This window comes from Anabrus simplex, chromosome 5, assembly GCF_040414725.1.
Source record: "Anabrus simplex isolate iqAnaSimp1 chromosome 5, ASM4041472v1, whole genome shotgun sequence".
NCBI lineage: Eukaryota > Metazoa > Arthropoda > Insecta > Orthoptera > Tettigoniidae > Anabrus > Anabrus simplex.
Window position 1 is genome coordinate 372763568 of NC_090269.1, and position 18995 is coordinate 372782562.

Below are 18995 nucleotides of genomic sequence, written 5' to 3' on the forward strand. Positions count from 1 at the left end.
GGAAATATATCGATAAAAAGTGCACAGATAATACAATATCTGGTAAGTATATATCTATTAAATTACTTAATTCTATTCCTTTCTTTTCAATACTTCTACAGTTGAGCACTAACATTTTTATGTCATCGCTACTTGATTTCCAGTTCCCTGTTCCCTTAACACCGCTCCCTAGGCCTCCCTGTTTCCCTGAATGTATCTCCCTGTAACCCTTTTAAACAAATTTCCTAACTTACATGAACCACTGCGGTTTAAGTATAGGCCATCTGAGCACAGATCCCTATCTCCTACCCACCCATTAGGATCTAGAAATCTCACTCCCAGTTTCCCACATACCCACTCCATAGTCTCATTTAAATCCCCAATCACCTTCCAGTCAGTATCCCTGCTACACAGTATTCCACTGATAACAATCTCCGCTTTCTTAAACTTCACCCGTGCTGCATTTACCAGGTCACTCATATTTCCAACTATGTTGGTACTTATACCTGCTTGTTTTACATTGTTAGTTCCAACATGAAACACTACCACCTTCTCCTTTCCCTCCTCCTCCTACTTTTCTCAACATCTGCCTTAACCTAATTCCTGGATAACACTCTACCCTGGTACCCTTTCCTCCACACACTTTCCCGACATATGTAACGATGGAATCCCCCATGACAAATTGTAAAGAAGAAGAAAAAGAATAGCTTTGCCTACTCTAATTCTCTGAGTTCTATTTTCTAGAAATATAGCAACCCATTCAATCACCCCTTTGTCTAGTCCAGTCACACTCATTTTTGCCAGTATTCTCCCATAGATCATCAAATGCCTTAGAAAGGTCTTACAAGTCAGTGATTTCTGCGAGACAGCCGTGTGGAGTCAAACGTGAATAATTCTAAGCAGCAACAAATTGCAAACACAATTAATCGTGAATAAAATCAGGGATGTCTTGTCGTCGCCATAAGACCTATCTGTGTCAGTGCGACGTAAAGCCCCTAGCAAAAAAAAAAAAAAAAAGGAGATGTCTTGTGGCAGATGTTAAAGATGACCACTGTTGTAAGTATTATGACATTTTGTTACATATACTTATCACTTAAATTTTAAGGTTTGGTTAACATTGTGTACATTTCTGTACATAATAATTTAATAATATTTTAACATTCTTGTAAATATTATTCATATATACACTGCCAGACAAAAAAGTTAAGCACCCAGGAGTAGCTGAAAGTGAATGAAACTACATATGCTGAAAGACCATGTGCCTTTATTGAACTGATTACAATATTGGATGTAAAGGACAAGGCCATTGGCAGCTGCAGGTGGAATGTTGGCGCTAAGTCAGTAGGGTGTCACAGCCCCACCGGCCAAAATGCATGCGCTTATGTGGTTTGGAATGGTGTCAGACTGCCTTTGGATCCTCTCCTGAGGCAAGTTCATCCACAGTTGTTGCAGTTATCCCTCCAGATCCCGCGGGTCGGTACTGGGACGGAGCCTCCTTCCAATGTCATCCCACACATGTTCAATGATGGATAGGTCTGTGGATCTTACTTGCCACGGGAGGTTCTCAACATGCTCTAGGCAGTCCATAGACACACGTGCTCTGTGTGGACATGTATTATCTTGTTGGAACACTGTCCCAGGGTGTTGTGTCATAAGGGGTAGGACGTGTGGATGCAGAATGTCTGTGATGTATCGCTGTGCCGTTGAAGTCTGCCGAAGCGCTATTAGAGGTGACCTGAACGCATATCGTATGGCTCCCCACACCATGATGCCAGGGATTACACCTGTGTGACTGTCCACAATATGAGCAGGATCTGCCCTCTGCCCTCGATGCTGCCAAACCCGCACGCGATGGTCATCGGAGGTTTTGGAGAAGTGGGACTCATCGCTGAACATGATGCGACGCCAGTCGTCCTCTATCCATGCCTCCCAGGCAAGGCTCCACTCCAAACGCAGGCGTTGGTGTTCTGTTGTCAATGGCAACCGGCGCATGGGGCGGTAGGACCCCAATCTGGTGCATAAATAGGAATAGGAAGATTTTTTTTAATTCTTGGATTTCATCGCATATATTGTGCCATTGTCTAAGTGAAACAAAGGACAGGATAAAAGGCATGCATATCTACAGTTACAGTGTGAATTGACCATTAAATTCAAAATCTTAAACTAAAAAACAAAATGGTTACAAGAAAGTGTATCTAATCACTCTCATTTATGACACATACGAATAATAATACAGTCGAACATCGATATCTTGAACCTCCATTACTCGAATTTTTAGTATCTTAAAGTAACTTCAATCTTCTGGCCGTTTTTCCTGTTCTTCACGTGTATATTTCTCTATTACTCGAAATTCGGTTACACGAATTTATCGATTTCTCGAAGCAAACATTTCCTCCCTTGAAGCAAAAAATACTCTGTAACGAAACTCGGCTGCATGGTATTGACGAGAAGTTTCAGCGTGAAGGGAGGAAAGGTTAACCGCAGCAAACAGAGGAGACTAACGGATTTTTTTCCAAAGGTGTCAACGGAGCTATATTTCTCATTTCAATACTGTATGCACTGTATCCTGTCTTCTAAAAATTTACTATAAAAATAAGTGTTATAATTAAAGTGATGCCGTAAAATAGTTTCTTTGTATATTTTTAAGTACTGTTAAAAATACTGTATTCAGTAAAGGGCCGTAGATACATATTAAATTATGTGCTGTACATGCTCAAAACGGTACTCTCTATATCTCAAAATTTCGATAACTCGAAGTAAAATTTATCTCCCGAGGTGATTCGAGATATCGAGGTTCTGATGTATTTATACCACACTGACTCATGCAAAAAAAAAAACAAAAAAAAAAAAAAAAACAAACAAAAAAAAAAAAACGCATAATAGTTTCCTTTATTACACTGTAAAATGAACGGAAATTTAATTTTATAGGTACCTATCTCTGAACACTTGGAAATAACGTTTGTTATGTCTTTTGGCCATAACGTGAAGAGAAAATAGCAGAAACTACCACGACACAACTCCATGAAATTCATTCAACTCATTAAAATTATGAAGTAAGAATGAACAAAAATGCACTGTTATATGCAAAACCGTAAAATACCAAACAGATCGGTACGTCTCATACATACGACTTTGACATGGGGAAAAGCACAAAAAACGCTAGAAAAACACGTGGCCTACAGCTCCAATGTAATTACGCACAGAAACGATGTTAATAGTGCGCGAACTACACATTACGAAACTCATTATTTCGTCCCGATTAACTTATTCGCTAGCGCACGCTAGCCTCTCTTGCTTCTAGGAAATTGCTGTCCCGAATCCCCAGCTGCAAAGCACACATGCTGCTGTAGCGAGCAGGAAACACGATACACGAAGGCGACGGACGATATACTCTCGAAATTAAGCATAAAATATGCTTGAAAATGAGGTTGGGTAAATTACACAAGCTCATAAGAATTTATCCTTTATCCTAGGGGAAGATTATTGACCGTACTGGAGGTTATATTGGTCAAAAATAGGAAAATTAAAAATAAATTGGAAATTTGGAAGACGAGTTATAAAACGGGAAGTTTCCAGGTAAATCAGAAGGGTTGGCAAGTATGCTGGTGGATGCAGGTCATTGAGACACTGTGCGGGAATTCACAGGATGTTGTAGAGTCTCCAGTACATATTCTCGGACGGCGGGTGCTGAAGTTATAGGATCCCGCAATGCGTGACGCATCATACGACGGTGCTCCCTCGCGGTGGTGTTTCTTGATCGACCTGAACCTTCATGATGTGATTGGGTGCCCTCGTACCCATTGAATCCAACATTGGACCACTGCAACATCTGAATGGCCCACATGCCTGGCAATTGCACGACACGGCCAACCAGCCTCATGCAGTCCCACAATGTGGCCTCTGTCAAACGCTGTCAATTGGTGGAAAGGCTGTCTAACGTGTCCTTCGTACTATACGTAGTCATCTCTGCACGTCTTGCTTAACTGTCCACAGCAGTCGACTGGTAACCACGTATCAACAACAAGACGGTGTCAGCACGAATGTACTGTGGTGGGCGTTCTACACATTACAGATCCTTGTAAATCTAATCATTTACTCACACATCAATGGTATGCATGTATACCGAAATGCGATAATATTGGACCACTCCTTCTGGGTGCTTAACTTTTTTTGTCAGGCAGTGTATTTATTACATAGTGAGAATATGAACTGTTAAAGTAAAATGTACATTTTAATGTTATTTAATTATTCACTGAAATATGTTTTAATTCTTTGATATCTGTTATTGTATTATTGATGTCATGGCTGACTGATGTATGTAGATAGTTTTGTTGTTTATTTGTTGTACCTGAGCTTTATTTAAAATAAGTTAAAATACTTCCAATAATTCAATAGGTTATGGGTCAAGTAACGCTAGACTGCTAATTAATGTTTGTAAATAACAATTTAACCTCTAATTGCGGCTTACTTCCTTTCTTTACTGTCAGAGATTTTCGTAGAAGAAACGGATTCAAAGTTCAACATTGGAAACTAAATAATAATAATAATAATAATAATAATAATAATAATAATAATAATAATAATAATAATAATCGTATGGCCTCAGCTACCATATGCAGACATTTCAATTTGACGCCATCTGGCTGTCTTTCTTGTAATCTGGCTGTCCGCCGTCAATTTTGACGTTCCATTTTACTCTAGGCCCACTAAATGGCAGACCGAGTAAACTGAAACTCTCTTGGTCGTCTAGGGCTGAGATTTAATGAATTTTGTCGAATAAACACCAAATATGTCACCAGAGATCCTTTACATGCCAACATCATATGACATGGAGTGTCGAATGGACTTTCTTCCGCCCTTCAAAAATCCGACTACCTCTGCTGGGTTTGAACCCGCTATCTTGGGATCTGGAGGCCGACACTACCACTGATCCACAGAGGCAGCTATTGGAAACTTAGGAGGCAGGACAAACTGGGCTTCGTGGAGGTATATAATAAATAGTTAGATTTATTCACATATGGCAGTTCTAAAGCATTGTTAATACTAACTACGAATATGACGGAGATGTTTGACTCGAACTACACGGATTATATGAAAACTTAACAGAAGATAAGACCTTCAATCTGTGCATGGTATTCTTTATGTATAAGTTTGATGTTAATGATGATATGGCAAATCATTTGTCCATTTGTAAAAACCTTAACTTAGAGACAACAGAAGGTGATAATCCAAAACCATTGCCGGGTATCACATGGCACGGCATATCTTTTTTTAGGAGTGCTCGGACTTTGGTGAAAATATTGTTCTGCCACACTTGTTCTTCCTTTGAGGGACTAATTCCTCACCTCCTCTTCTTTACACGCCTCACGGATGTTTCAGATGTACCCAATCTTCAAGAAATCTGCCATGGACTACAAATTGGTGCCAATCAGTGCTTTTACTTCTGCAATCTTTTGAGGCATCAAATCAGTCGCTTTACCCGTTGTTTTTCGTATCGTATTGTATCTTAAAGTCTCTCAATAATCAGAAAACTTTTCCATTAGAGGCTACAGATTGTAAATAAACTAGGAAACCAACAATACTGTTATTAATGGACTTGCACTTCAAACACGTCAGCTCTTGCTGTTCTCAAGACTGGAACTGGTACTTATTCATCAATAATCAGCTCTCACAAGTCTGATACTGCACAACAGATGAGCTCATTTAATTCAGTAATAGCTATTTTACAATATCTAACCCATTAAACAATGATAAGTGAGCCGGTTTACAAAACCAGACCCCAGAAACAAATGAATTGTAAAAAAAAAAAAAAAAAATCAGGCACATCTAATAATATGGCCAGGGACTGTACGATAATGTTTGCTGGCTGAGTCATAGGCAGGTACACCAGAAGTTTCTTGCAATATAAACTTCCTCATGATTTGTATTGACAACGTTCACTTTAATAAGAAATTAAAATGAAGGTCCACCTGTTCAATCACATTTAATATTATGTCAAATCACTTATACAATGCGATCAGTTTCAACTCCACTATAATAATGTTATTTGCTTAATGTCCCACTAACTACTTTTACGATTTTCAGAGACGATCCCATTATGGGTCATCTTCAGCCATGGCCTGAAATTTACAATGTATAGTGCAATTACAATCCAATTAATGCTTCAAAAATATTATGTACATATTACAAATTATTTTGCAAAAGAGACAAAAGATCTCTCATTCCATAATACTACCTATAATTAGTGAATTTGAAGTTCACTAGTTGAATTTTGTCATATGTGACATTGCCATATGTATTAATCTAAAATAAACAGTCCTAATAAATAAGTGGACTTTAAATACAGTAGTTCTTGAGCTCGGTGATGTGTTACTAAACAAGGGATATTGTTTTTTCCTTGATAACTGGTATACCGTATTTATGCGTGTATATGCTGCACTTCTATTGATAAAAATAGGTAGGTAAAAATGGGGTGCAGCTTGTACTCAGAATTTTGAAATTAAATAAAGTAAATCCTCCTTTAGTTTAGAACACTTTACTATAAGGCATGATCAGAAAGTTTCCATTTGAGGGCGTTGCTGCAGCGGACATGGCAACGTTATTACCAAATGTGTTGACCGTAGCTACCCCAGGCATTTCAAAAAATACTGGAGTTTTGTCAGCATATTCTATTGCTCCCATGCTATGTGGATGGTTTTGAGGCGCTTTGGATGCCGCGAGCATTTTGTTGATCTGTTCCAAGCTCTCCATGATGGTGTGGTTGGTCAGGTACTGTATCCGAATGATATCTCAGAAGAATTTCTAATCACAAGACCAAAGTGCTTACTCAGCCTACTCCTGGAACCCACCCCCCAGATTTTGATATCACCATGTTGTCTCTCTTTAGCTCATGGCTGATGAGAGCTGTTCTTCTTTCCATTAAGTGAGGAACACCACAGGAATACCGGTGCCCATGATTAGTCCCACTATGTGAGAAAGACCATGGGTCTGCATTGCTTGTGAGTAGTACCCTTATGTGCGAAACACCATAGGTTTCTGTTGCCTGTCAGTGGTGCCATTGTGTGTGACCTACCTTGGGTCTACATTACCTGTGATTAATACCACCATGAGTCTACGTTACCTGTGATTAGTACCACTATAGGAGGAACACAGTCGTTCTGTTTTACCAGTGATTTGTACCATTATGAGGGGCAGTGACCTGGATTTTTGACCCCTTTTGCATCATTCCAGTAATTAACCCATTAACTGGGGAGCACGTGAAGTAGTAACTCCATTCTGGTGGGGACGAATTTTTGTAGCTCGAAAAATGATCAAATAAATAAATTCAGGAAACCCTCCAAATTTTAAAATACTTGATAATAAAATGCTACATATATCCTAATTGTTTTAGTTTTGTAGCAAAAACGATCTATTTTATTAATTTTTTTTTCTATTTTGCCTTACGTTGCACCGGCACAGATAGGTCTTATGGCAACGATGGGACAAGGAAGGCCTAGGAGTGGGAAGGAAGCGTACGTGGCCTTAATTGAGGTACAGCCCCAGCATTTGCCTTGTGTGAAAATGGAAAACCACGGAAAACTATCTTCAGGGCTGCCGACAGTGGGGTTCGAACCCACTATCTCCCAGATGCAAGCTCACAGTTGCGCGACCCTTAACCGCACTGCCAACTCGCCCGGTTGATCGAAGTCTCGTACTAGCTTCTGAATATTACAAATGAATATCTTTATTTTCATGTTAATTTTAGGAAAGTTATGAAACATGTACACTGGAAATACACTTTATCATAAACTAATCTACAAATTTGTGAAATAAATACCATAGTTGAGAAAAATACATTTCATGCAGGATTCACAATCTCAGTAAAATGTTGAGAGTAAGTACTTACAATTGTAGCCTGGTTCTAATCATCTTCTCACAATAATGACTTTTTTCTCACAATGAATTTACATATCAGGACTGATTTCACTAATTATATTATTTACATTATTCACACAGTTTGCATCTCATGCACTGTTTTTACATTTCTTGCATGTGATAAGTACGGAAACACGGAGCTGCACAGAGAGCAACTTCGCAGTCGCTGCGGTTGTAGATTGTTTCACATCCCTCTCTTTTCACCAGACACACCTTTTCCTGATGGTGGATTCACATCAGCAAAATGCTTACCGCTGAATCTTTCTGTGGGAGCATCAGGAAGCGGTCTAAGTGAAAGGACAGGCATAGCTTCAGCGGGGGTTGATCCTGTGTACTTTTCAAGGATTTTGTCAATAAGGTGAATTCTGGGAGGAGGTGCAGGTGATTGAATTTTCCTCCATGTTTTCGGAAAATGATGAATAAATTGAATATCATGAGGTACAGAAGATGATGGAAAATTTTCTGATAATATTTCTTCATCCATTTCTTTGCTGTGGAGTACGTAATGACGTACTGATCAGAAAGATCAACTCCCCCTATAGAATCATTGTAGTCAATGCAAAATACAAGTTTCTCTTTAGTTTCATCCTTTCCTCTGCTAGGGACAGTTCGCATTTATGTATCGAGGATACTACTGAGCATGCAAACGTCTCTTTTGTCCTTCCATTTTAAAACCATGAGTTTCCTTCTATAAGCAGCTGATACCTCTCATTTTTTCAGCTTTTTACTCGTAAGTTTCTTAGGGAGATTTTTCCGGTTTGTTCTTAATGTACCCGCTGTGTCAGTATCGAGGTCATTTAGCAGGTTGTATAATTTAGGGCTGCTATAATAGTTGTTCATCCTATCAGGTATCCTTGTTTCAGTAGATTATCTGCCAGAATACACACAGTTGTCGTTGGCTTGGAAGGCTGTGATACATCAATGCCATGGACTTCATTGTTGAGTTCTGTTGATTCTCCAGTGTACCACAACATATTCTACACGTAACCCATTTTCGCTTCACAAATTTTGTAAGATTCCATTCTGAACTGGGACCGTTTCTTTGGAATGAATACCTTCCAACCAAGGCGATCTTTGCATGAAGAAGGCTTTCGTCTATTGATAGCTGGTCATCCGGGATGTAAGCCTCTTGAAACATTTTCACAAAGTGTTCGAAGACTGGCTTTACCTTGTACAGTTTGGGAGGCATCTGCCCATCACATGCCTCATCGTCAGAAAAATGGAGAAATTTCAGTAGAAGGAAAAACGTCCTTTCCGTCATGATCTCATGAAATATGGGTGTGGCCAGTAACTTGTTATGAGTAGAATAATGCCCCGTCGTAGATTTGTGAATAATCACTTGAAGCAAAAGTCCGAATAAAAGTTTTATTTTTTCCTTATTTGTAGGAATCCAGTCTTTTTCCATACTCCTCCGTTTCACTAATCTCATCAGTGTTTTCCCATGAATTTTCTGTTGAGCATAAATATTTGTTTGCTCAGCAATATCCTACCAGATAGTATCGTCCACGAACAGTTTGTAAATATCCTCTGGAGTCTTTACATCCAAGAACTGTCCTTTTACTCCAGGAATGAATTTTGCCGGAAATCTACACTTTTTCTGTCCATCCTCTACCCACGTAACAGGCCCTGACATATCACTGCCGTTTGAGTCTGCCTGTGTCTCTCCATCGTCACTGTCGTCACCCGAGGTGTCACTTTCGAACCCACGACCATTCGCTGTGATAGCAACAGAATGCTGTCCTATACCACTTGTGCCTCCTTCTCCAGAGAACGAATTATCTGAATAGAAGTCACTGAAGTCATCATCCTCATCACTAAACTCCAACATTTCATGTACAATTGAGCGCAAGCCATTATCACGTAATTCTTCAACTCAGTGTTGTTTAGAGGACATTATTATGACTGAAAAGTACTCTCATAAAACAACAGAAGTGCAACACAACTATATTTTCACACTGATATACTATATTCCCAGTCTCATAAAGCACTAAATCATTCGAATAAGCACGTAGCAAGAATGCACCTGATTACTTCCTGTCCAAGGTGAACACATAGAGCACTTTTGCACGGAAGCAAATTTTGTTGAATGACATACAGCTCTGTCTGCTCTGTATCTATCAAGTGAATGTTACTTACTAAAAATACCACTTGATGACAGGGGCATGCAGGTAGCAAGGACTGAATTTCGTAACTCCAGCTAGGCTCAGAGTCAAGGGGAAAAAAAAAAACAGCAGCGTACGACTGAAGTCCCTCTCCCCACTTGGCTGGTTATTTCCTCGAGCGACTTAAGTCGTGCTCTCCAGTAAACGGGTTAAGGCGTTGTGAATTGGATCCACTGATTGTTTTTGTTTCACTATAATTTTTTCATCATTCGTTTTAGATTCTAGTCATTGGATACATTTTGAAGTTTTATTTTCATTTTGTTGCAACTCGTACCATTAGGGGCCGATGACGTAGCTGCTAGGCCCCTTTAAACAACAAACATCATCATCATCAAACTAATTATGTACACATTTATGCAGGAAATATTTAACTATCCCAAAAAGGAATAAAGGTACCCAGGGCAGGTTCGCATGTGGAGAATTTAGTAACCAGTTAAGGGGGTTAATACTTGAATAGTGGATCAGCCTCTCACAACATTTTTTGGCCATGAAGAAATTTGCTACAGCGCTACTTACTTTGTTTGGGTCATCATACAGCTGGAAGCAGCTATTTTCTACAGCAGGGTCTCTCAAACGCTGAAAATCTCACACATGAAAACCGAGGCACAGAGGTTCTGTGCACTGTGCATCGGTCCAACTCGGCTCTTTTCAGCCACCGTTTTGTCTCGGGGCGACTCGGCTAAGCTCGGCTCACCTCTCCTCTGGTGGTGGAGCGCTGCAGAGCAAGTGAGGAAGGCGGAGAGGGATGGAGCGAGCGAGACAGGCGTAGGGAAAGAGAAAGACAACACTATTGCTCAAAATGAAGGAGGGGGCTGCACTCTAGTCAACCCAGCCAAGTCGTCTTTTGCACTTTGCATAGCATAATGCACCGGTGCATGCACTCTGAGAGGCCCTGTTCTATAGTGAACTTTGTGAAGTAAACAGGTAGAAACTGTCTTGGTTCAGACCTAAGTGCATCTTGTGTATTATTGAAGACAAGAAGTTATGAAGCTAACATAAATGACATGGCTGCTAAGATTCAACACCAAGTTTTACACTAAATGTGAGAACGATATTTAGCTTTAAGTCCATTAGCGATATGAGTAATTTTATATTTAATAATATTTAATGATGAAGTGTGTTACATGGGCGCTTATTATGTTTTTTTTTTTTTTTTTTTTTTTTTTTTTTTTTTTTTTTTTTTAATTTACAAATGATAGGTATTCTTAAAACTTGCATATCGTCGTTGCTCCTAGAAAGACTGTTATGTGATTATATTTCAGCTTAGAACCCTGACCAGAAAGGGTCTGTCATCTAAGGTTCAGTATTTCTTGAACTATACCAATGATACAAGTGATATATATGCTGCAGGTCAGTATTTCCCCTGACAACATTGTCACATAGTGGTATTTCAAGGCGCAGCGACAGTATTTAAAAAAAAATATTTTTAGCAGTATTTGCATATAACGATCACAGAATATACAATCAAATGTACTTACAACTTATATTCTAATAAATAAATAACATATTATAAAATATAATGAAACAATATGAAATATGAAATGACATGAAACAGTCTCATCATAATTGCAGGTGGGGATTTTATATTAAATATTATTCTTCAACTTGTAGAAATGATAGGCTTGGACAATTTCAAAGGAATGAAAACCTGTTGAATCTATGGGCAGGGTGTTTTGCCTACATTATGTTATCAATACTTTAAACGTGAAAGCTACAGACCTTATCACTAGCCAACTCGGGGGATAATAAATCTGGGGGCTTATGCCGCCAGACCCACTTTGCTTGTCTATAGACCAATGGTCTATCCTATCCAGACAGTGGTCTTATTAATAACTGCATGTAAGTTTATATATGGTAATTTATTGGCATTTTCATTACAAAGCTTAGGCCTAAACTTTGAAAAGTTGTATTCAGAATGCTACTATTTTGGCCTACTCAGAAATTATTTATGATGCATAACCTTCAAACACATAAGCAGTACCCTCCCAATTCATCTATTTCACTATCAGAGTTGTGTTACGGACTCTCTCTACAACATCAATGGCCTTTATATTTTTTTCTTACCGTCCGCCAAGCTCGCCGCTTTACTGGTGCTACACTTTCATTGTCTACATGCTTGCCCTGCTCATCACTGACTATGCTGCTCCCCTCCGCTCCTTCTTCTCCGCCGCTATGTCACATTTACGTACTCTCCGTTCTAGTAACTTCTGGACTCGCCCTTCTGCGACTGTATAAGCGTGCTCAAGCCTCTGATTGGCGGTCAGACATCGAGTGTGAATATTTTGGAGTGGAGAGAGCAGCTTTATTCACAAGCGGCTAGTCCGTTGTGGTATTTTAATCAATCATTTTGAAATGCTACTTTGAAATTCATCGTACAGCTGGGTGAGCAAAAATTTTATTTTCAACGCGTTTGGTGCTTTCTCTTAAAGACTTATGATTTACTACAGCATTCCCTTCAGGCCTTGATTCCAACATAATCTTGCAGACCGATGTTTCTAGTTGTTTTCAGATTCATGTGGTGGACTTATCATGGACATATGTTAGAAGTGTTATGGCATCAAGAACTCTTTACTTGGCAGCGCAGTGTACGCCCTCACTGTTAACTTTATATGATTAAAACAACCTGAAATCCATCCTTCTCCCTCCCTCCTCTGTCTGTCTATTTTCCCCTGTATCTACCCCCCTTTTTTATGGTCTTAATTTCTATCTACTATTTGTAACTTACTAAAATTCTTTTTTTTACCCCTGGTGGGTTTGATAAAAACTTTAAGTGTGGTCTTTATTGAGTCTTATAAGTTGTATTATCACTCCTTTTTATCTTAAGCTTTGTGATTTACTTATCAAAGATTGTGATTGTGAATGGATCATGGATTATAGGTTTGGTGAGACTCATTGGTGTCACTTGCAAAATATCTAGTCAAGATCTATCTGATCTCATTTAATAATGTTTGGATTTGCCTGTTCTGAACTTGTGGAAATTGCATTTTAAAATCTCGCTCATTATATGTCGCATGATCTTTTTGGAAATCTATGGTAAAATGTAATTTTCTTAATTGATTCCTCTTTTTTTGAAAGTTTTGCTTGATGTTTGCCATTTTCCCTCTGTTATTTCTTATCCTGTTCCTACCACGGACTACTTTCTTGGTCCGTCTGGCAACGCTCCACTGACCCTGCTTATTATATTTGTTATTCCTAATGTATTAGTTTCCGTATTGTCGGTAACTAACAAGATTGAGGGTTCGGTATTCGATATATGTCTTTCTGCGGTGTGTCATATTCCCTCCAGTCATATGGTACCCTGTTGCTCAGGCACTAAGTTGCTCAGATAATGGTCGATAATACTGTTTCACAACCAAAGTGTTGTGAACAACTTTACTTATTTTCGCTCGTGTTGTGATTATTCTATCACTTGGGACATACGAATTGTCACACAGAAAATACGAAAGTTATGCCGAAAGTTTTTAGCAGCGCGTAAACTGTAATTCTGAGGACAGTGGGATTATTTTAATTTGAAAGAGTGATGTTTTTTGACCTTGGAACATGCGCGCGCAACCCCTCCTAGTGGTAGTTCCTCCACAGTGAGAGAAGAAAGCACGGGCCAGTGCTGAGTCAGACATGGTGCAAGATGGATCTGTTGCACCACGATTTTCGAGCAATGATTTTTTATGATTATAAAAAGAAATTAAGTGCCGAAGGATGCCATTCTTCTTTGCTGTGCGTTTTTTGTGAGGCTGCCCCTTCTAGAGCCACAGTTGGAAATTGGTTTCGTGAGTTTTCAAGGGGTTGGCAGTCAATTGAAGATGAACCTCGTCCCGGTCGCCCAGCGACAGCTGTGACTCAAGAAAACATTGATGGTGTGAGGGAAATAATCAAAGCAGATCCACATCTTACATTTTGTGACATTGAAGGGACCTTAAATATTGGGTCAAGAGCAGCGCCGACCATCGTTCACGATTATTTAGGCCTTACCAAGAGATGTGCCTATTGGGTGCCACATTACCTGACAGAAAGCCAAAAGGAGGAGAGAGTGGACTGGTGTCATTTCATGCTAGAAAAATCAAGTTGAGGGCAGTCCGAAGACACCTACAATATCGTCACAGGTGATGAAATATGGGTCTACCATTATGACCCTGAAATGAAGAGACAGTCTTCTGTGTGGTGCTCTCCAGGGGAGGAACCACCCACAAAAGTTCGACGAAGTCGGAGCTCCGGAAAAAAGATGGTGGCAACTTTTTTCTACGAAAATGGGGCATCTCACCTCTGTGACCTTGGACACACGTACAGTCAATGCTGAATGGTATGTGAATGACTGTCTTCCCAAAGACCTCACCACTTGGAGGTCACAGCACCCAAAGTTCAAGAGTGGGCACCTTCTGCTGCATCACGACAATGTATCTGCACACAGGGCTGCCAGAACAATGGACTTTTTGGAAAAGGAAAAAGTGTGAGTGTTACCTCATCTCCCGTATTCACCTGACCTGGCCCCATGTGACTTCTTTCTGTTCCCTAAGACCAAGGAAAAAATACGTGGGCAGCGGTTTTCGTCAGATGAAGAGGCCATTGCAGCGTACGAGAGTGCACTAAGTGACATCCCGAAAGAAGCTCGGACTGAAACGTTTTCTAAGTGGTTTCAGAGAATGGAAAAATGTATACGTGCTAATGGAGAGTATTTTGAAAAGTTGTAATTGTTGTTTTGCAAATCAATTTTTTTTTCTCACCCTGTGCTAAAAACTTTCGGCATAGCCCTCGTATTAACATATCCAATGTACCCCAAATGCCAAAGTTGTTGATATTGCCTTCTGCACTATTTGATTTATTTTGTCTTCTCTTAGCATTTTTCACAACTACAATCACAGATGTTACCCTACATTCTGCACTGCATTCTTGATTCATAACAAAAACTGCTATCAAATGCCATCGAGCAACAGAACTTGTTGCTACATACTCCCGCAAACATGTAGCTATAACCAATCCAATCATAATTATTATTCTCGAACCTGTAGAAATGATAGGCTTGAACAATTTCAAAAGAATGGAAATCCGTAGAATCTATGGGCATGAACTATAGAATGTTAAGCCTACGTGATGTTATCTCTACTTTACAGTCGAAATCCACAGAAATTACATTGCCATATTTCCCAAGTACAGAGGGGCTGCCAAGATGAGATTTTCAGTATGCATCAGGTAATTGAAAAATGCCAAAAGAGGAATAGACGATTAGGTTTATGTTTCTTAGATCTAGAGAAGGCTTATAACAGAGTACCGAGGGAAAATGTTAGTCGTACTGGGGGGATTATGGAATTAAAGGTAGATTATTAAAAGCTGTCAACGGCATTTATGTTGACAATTGTGCAGCAGCAAAATGAGTTCTTGGTTCAAGGTAATTACAGGGGTTAAACAAGCTTGAGAAATACATAAAAGCAGTGATATTTAAGACACAGTAAAATTCATTTCAAGTCTTGGACTTACATTAAGAAAATGTGTACCGAGCAAGTGGCTATGTTGTTCATGTTTTTCATAGTTTACATGGATCATCTACTGAAATGTATAAAGTGGCAGGCAGGGATTAAGTTAGGTGGAAATGTATTAAACAGTTAAGCATGTGTTGGTGATTTGGTGTTAACGTCAGACTGTGCTGAAAACCTGCAATCTAATATCATGGAACTTGAAAATAGGTGCAAGGAGTATGATACAAAAATTAGCCTTTCAAAGACCACAGTGATGTCAGTAGGGAAGAAACCTAAGAGACCTGACTGTTAGACTAGGAATACAAAACTGGAACAGGTAGGTCAGTAGTTAGATTGAATGAAGGTGCAGAAAAGCTAATGCAGTGAGTTTGCAGTTGCGATCAACAGGTTTCTGTCAGAAACTAACTTTACATAGGACTGTTTTCAGACCAACTTTGCCATATGGTAGTGAAAGCTGGGTGGACTCGGGATACCTTATTTATAAGTTATTTAGAAGTAACAGACATGAAACTAATGAGAATATCGCTGATGCACACAGTGGGAACAATGGCAGGAATATACTCGGAATGAGGCGATAAAGGCTGATTTTGTAATGAACTCTGTTGATGAAGCTGCATGCATAAACCGGCCTCAACGGTGGGGTCATGTAAGGCGAATGGAGGGGGATAGGATACATGGGAGAATAATGGACTTGATCATGGTCATGGTCAGGACGACGATTATTAGATTTGGTTTCTAATAATTTAAGAGGTATGGATCTAAACGAGGCCGCGAAGCTACTTAAAAATAGAGGATTATGGAGGCAATTAGTAAATTCACAGAGGCTTGCAGACTGAATGTTGAAAGACATAATAGTCTATAATGAAGATATATGTGTATTATGTTTCAACAACATGCAGCTTAAATTACAAATTACAATACTTGCTTCCTGCTGTAGGAAAGAGTAAAAGCTATTTACCACAAAACCATTCTCTAAAATCCTCTTGAAATATTTCAAAAGCTTGAGAAATACATAAAAGCAGTGATATTTAAGACACAGTAAAATTCATTTAAAGTCTTGGACTTACATTAAGAAAATGTGTACTAAGCAAGTGGCTATGAAGTTTGGGTCACGTAGCTATCAGCTTTCATTCAGGAGATAGTGGATTCGGAGCCCACTGTCAGCAGCCCTGAAGATGGTTTTCCATGGTTTCCCTTTTCATACCAGGCAAATGCTGGGGCTGTACTTTAATTAAGGCTATGATCACTCCCTTTCCACTCCCAGCCATTTTCTATCAATTTGTCACCATAAGACCTATCTGTGTCGGTGTGATGTCAAGCAAATTGTAAAGAAAACAAACAAAATGTGTTGGCTCAAAAATAAAAATTACTTGTACATATCCCTAGTCATTGGAACAAGTCAGGGCTTGTTACAGGAGAGATGTAAGGCATCATAATTTAGATTTTTTAAATTGCCTTTTTAAGTTTCTGAAAATTGATTTATGCCTTGAAATACTATACAAAGTACAATCACCAAACAAATTCTGTTTCCAATTATTCTCCTGTGACTTGATCTGAAACGTTTTTGCTATTTTGCTTAATGTCGCACCGACACAGATAGGTCTTATGGTGACTATGGGACAGGAAAGGCCTAGGAATGGGAAGGAAGCAGCTGTGGCCTTAATTAAGGTACAGCCCCAGCATTTGCCTGATATGAAAATGGAAAACCACTGGAAACCATCTTCAGGGCTGCCGACAGTGGGGTTCAAACCCACTATCTCCTGGATGCAAGCTCACAGCTGCCCTCTCCTAACCACGCAGCCAACTTGTCCGGTGATCTGAAACTTAACACCTGCTATTGTGAATTCAAGATACATTACTCTTGGGCTTCGCAGTGCTAGTGATTGTTTATTGCATTTGGTTGAATATGGTGGGGCCAGCAGTGGTTATGCTTGTGGGCCTAGTGCAGTCATCAGACGAGTCTCCCATTATCGACAGGATAATATTAATTTTAGGATATAATTTGTGAGTGCTTTAAGTTCATAAAACAATAGGACGAATTCAAAATGGAATGTGCTTTGATCGTTCAGGAGCTAATTATGTTAGAGCGAAGGAACCACTTTATCACTGAGGACTGACCCACTGACTAGCTGAGCAGTCATATATCTAGCAGGCTCCTGTACGTGATGATTGAGCTGGATGACAGAGCACCAGACACAAACAAGAGTGGTTCGTGGTATGGATGTGTGCAATCACGTCTTGAACACGTAATAGGTATATACACATCATGAGTACCAAGTTAACCCAGCAGAGTGGACGCGCATGTTAATGTGCTGCGGCTATGGAGCCAAACCCTGCATTTGGGAGACGCGTGGGTTCAAACTCCACCATCGGCAGTCCTGAGAATGGTTCTCTGTGGTTTCCCATTTTCACTTGTAGGCAAATGCTGGGACAGTTCCTATTCATAGGCCACAGCTGAATCTTTCCACCTCCATCCCCAGATTCATTCAACAACATTTTATTAATTTTCATTAGCTCCTCAACAGAGGTTGGTGGCAGGCCATAAAAAACATTCCATAAAAATTCATCTCATCTCATCCCCGTCCCGTAATCACAAAAACGAGACTAAGGGGTAGACATACACATACAAGAGTACCAAGTAATTCCTATGTGGGCAAAGGTAGCTGGAAATGGGCCTAGAGCTTATCACATTATTGCCGGGCTGAGTGGCTCAGATGGTTAAGGCACTGGCCTTCTGACTTCAACTTGGCAGGTTCGATCCTGGCTCAGTCCGTTGGTATTTGAAGGTGCTCAAATACATCAGTCTCATGTCAGTAGGTTTACTGGCATGTAAAAGAACTCCTTCGGGACTAATTTCCTGCACCTTAGCGTCTCTGGAAACCGTAAAAATAGTTAGTGGGATGTAAAGCAAATAACATTGTTAGTATTAAATCACATTATCTCACTTAGTGCTGAGGTTACTGCTAGTAGAATCCTCTACCTTTTACTCCTTCAGGGGCTTTCATAGCCTGTACAGAGATGACTCGAGACTTTTCTGTACTTAGGACATTATTAGTGTAATTTATGTCATTCTGATGAGAGAATTGTTACTATATAGTATGTTATATGTTCAGTGGTTGGGCATAATGATTACTGACACCAGCATTGACCCCTTATAGAACAGTTTCCTAATTACATCTGTTGACTAAATTCTTATCTAAGGCCGTCTTACTCATCCTTACTCAAGTAGATAGTTTTACTTGGGCTCGAAGATTCTACTAGATTTAAAATGTTTCAGTAATTCTATCATCCATAAGAAAGCCAATGTTAATGTAACTGCAAAGTGTTGAATTATATTGCTGCTTACTTCATTTTTAAAGTTTCAGATTTATCAGTAAACTACTCAAAATTTTCTTATTAACAGATTTAATTCTTTGACCCTTGCAGCTACAATTTTTTGTTAATTTTCTATACTTGGTAGACTAAAATTTCC

At 39.4% G+C, this 18995-nt stretch overlaps 1 protein-coding gene across 6 annotated transcripts in view; it reads left to right on the plus strand.

Moving 5' to 3' along the window:
• The window catches only part of LOC136874940 (zinc finger protein 723), a 108432-nt gene that overhangs the window by 6060 nt on the left and 83377 nt on the right, over positions 1–18995 (plus strand). The gene's annotated exons all lie outside the window — the stretch shown is intronic.